Source organism: Herpailurus yagouaroundi, unplaced genomic scaffold (assembly GCF_014898765.1).
Source record: "Herpailurus yagouaroundi ecotype Mexico unplaced genomic scaffold, PumYag 246, whole genome shotgun sequence".
NCBI classification, from domain to species: Eukaryota; Metazoa; Chordata; class Mammalia; order Carnivora; family Felidae; genus Herpailurus; species Herpailurus yagouaroundi.
The window spans coordinates 1,544,833-1,547,650 of NW_024412463.1; the positions used below are offsets into that span (position 1 = coordinate 1,544,833).

At 50.5% G+C, this 2,818-nt stretch overlaps 1 long non-coding RNA gene across 1 annotated transcript; it reads right to left on the reverse strand.

Moving 5' to 3' along the window:
• Positions 1-375: 375 nt before the first annotated feature.
• On the reverse strand, positions 376-1,731 carry LOC121020106 (uncharacterized). The gene is made up of 2 exons (XR_005785943.1): positions 1,407-1,731; positions 376-567 (listed from the first exon to the last, which is right to left on the reverse strand). It is a non-coding gene; the product is annotated as an uncharacterized LOC121020106 (long non-coding RNA).
• Between the last annotated feature and the right edge of the window lie 1,087 nt (positions 1,732-2,818).

Sequence of the window (2,818 nt, forward strand, 5' to 3'; positions counted from 1 at the left end):
CGTCTGGGTGGCGCAGTCGGTTAAGCGTCCGACTTCAGCCAGGTCACGATCTCGCGGTCCGTGAGTTCGAGCCCCGCGTCGGGCTCTGGGCTGATGGCTCGGAGCCTGGAGCCTGTTTCCGATGCTGTGTCTCCCTCTCTCTCTGCCCCTCCCCCGTTCATGCTCTGTTTCTCTCTGTCCCAAAAATAAATAAAAAACGTTGAAAAAAAAATTAAAAAAAAAAACAACCCTCTGGACAAAGTAGATAAAGACATATCGAGCACATTTTAAGATAAAAAGACGCGTGTACTCTAGCTGACATTTTGCAGTAGAGCATACTGCTAGGACATACAAATATAGTCAAAATAACATATAATAAATTGAATTTTAAAAATAAACAATACACAAAAGAGTTTATTTTTCTCTCGTGTGAATGAAGTCCAGATGTAGGCAGTTCAGGGCTGGTTTGAAGACTCCACAAAGCTCTCAGTGTCCCAGGCTCCTTCCTGGTCACAACTCTGCCATCCTTAGGGTGTGACCCTCCTCATGATCCAAGGTGGAGGCCACAGCGCCAGCCTTCTCGTCTGCCTTCCAGGTGACAGGATGGAGAAGGAAAGATGATGAGCAAAGGGTGGGCCACAGCTAAATCTCTAGGAAGGATTCCAGAAACTGCCAAGCACACTCCTATTACGACCCATTGACTGGAACTCAAGTATATGGCTGCCCCTAGCTTCTAGGGAAGCTGGGGAAAGCTGTCTGTGTTCTGCATGGCCATGAATTACAGCTCAAGGTTGATCAAACATTTGTAAATAAACGAGATAATTTTAGACAGCGATACATGCCGTGAAGGAACACAGCAGGGCAAGCTGAGGGAGAACGGGTATGGGAAGGGTCTGTCCCAGGCCACAGGGCTGGGACCTGAAGGACAGGAAGGCCTGGGGGAGAGCATTCCAGGCACCCGGAACAGAAAGTGTGTGCCCTGAGGCAGGAACAAGCCTGGTGTGGTGAAGAAACAGGAGGCCAGTGGAGCTAGGGTGGGGGTGTGGGTATGGCCTGGAGCAGAGGAGCTCAGCGGGGCTGGACCCCGGGGGAGCTGTGAGGCCCAGCGTGGCATCTGGGACTTTTTTTCCGACAACAGTGGGGAGACACTGGAGGGCTGAGGCTGAGAAAGGAGACCTGATACGATATCCCTTTGAGAGGAAGCTGAGCTCCCGAGGCCTGTGACATTTACCTGGAACCCTTCCGAGAGCTTATCATTCGGTCATTCAGTCATTCAGTGAACGGGCTGTGGTGGCCGAAATGGCCCTCCCAGTCTCCGCTCTCAGGAGAAGGGCAGACAGATCCAGCAACAGAGCACGTCAGATCCAGCCCACAGACGGCACTGAGCGCTTTGAGGGAAAGATGAACAGGACCACAGGAGGGCCTACCTTTGCTGGAAGAACAGAGAAGGAGGTGATCTTTGAGCCAAAATTTGAACCAGCCGGAAGCATTATCTTGGTGAAGCCTGGAGAAAGGGAGAGAACATTCCAGGTGGAGGGAACAGCCTGTGCACAGTCCTGGAGAGGCAGGAAGAGAATTGCGTGTTCGAGAAATTCACCGGTCTCTGGCCTGGCAAGAGGGAGGTGGGTGGGAGAGGTCGGCAGAGGTCAGATCTCAGAAAGCCAGGAGGAGGGCTCCAGGCTTGCATGTGCTGGGCAGGATGATTTATTAAGCGCTCTGACCCCAAATCCCTGGGATGGGCCTGTGGTCAGATCCAAGACAAGCAGGGGCCTTGCTGTCCTTGGAGGGTGTTTACAGGCTCACTGATGACACAGGCTGCTCCCCTCCTGTGGCTTGCAAGTCACTGGGCACTAGAGGCAGGTCTGTTCCCTTGCTCTCAGCCCTGACAGTGCCTCTGACTCAGCCTCCTGCCACAGCCTCCCCTCCCATCACCGCCGAGGCCACCATCTCACCCTTCATCCCTCCCTGCTAAGGCTCCACAGGACGGCATGACCCTGGCACTCGGAAGAGATTCTCCAGCTCCAATCAAACCTGCCCATTTCACAGAGGGAGAAACTGAGACCCCCCCCAAGGAAGAGGCCCTTCCCCCAATGTCTCACTCCAAGGTTGGAAGAGAGCCAGGGCCTCGTCCCAGGCCTCCTGACACCTGACCCTAAACCTCTTTTAAAAAGAAGAAGAAGAAGGGGGGGGGGGGGAGGAAGTAGAAAAGAAGGAGGAAGGGAGAAAGAACTTGAAAAAGTAACATTTATTTATTTTTTGAATCCTAATCGCCATTTATTAAACATATAATGGATATCAGACACCGTGTAAGCTCCAAACATGAATGATCTTAATTAATTTCCATAAAGCTTTAAGGGACAACTATTTTCCCTCATTTGTTTTTTTTTTTTTTAATTTTTTTAACATTTATTTATTTTTGAGACAGAGAGAGACAGAGCATGAACGGGGGAGGGGCAGAGAGAGAGGGAGACACAGAATCGGAAACAGGCTCCAGGCTCTGAGCCATCAGCACAGAGGCCGACGCGGGGCTCGAACTCACGGACCGCGAGATCGTGACCTGGCTGAAGTCGGACGCTCAACCGACTGAGCCACCCAGGCGCCCCTATTTTCCCTCATTTGATAGAGGAAGCTCGGCTTAGAGAGATCAGATAACTTGCCCAAAGTCACCCAGTTAGTGTCAGAGCCAGGATTTGAACCCGAGGACTGTGACTGCAATGCCTTATGATTTTAATCATTACAGTTTTGTTTTTTTTTTTTTACATTTTTAAAAATTGTATTTAAATCCAAGTTAGTTAACATATAGTGTAATAATGGTTTCAGGAGTAGAATTTAGTGATTC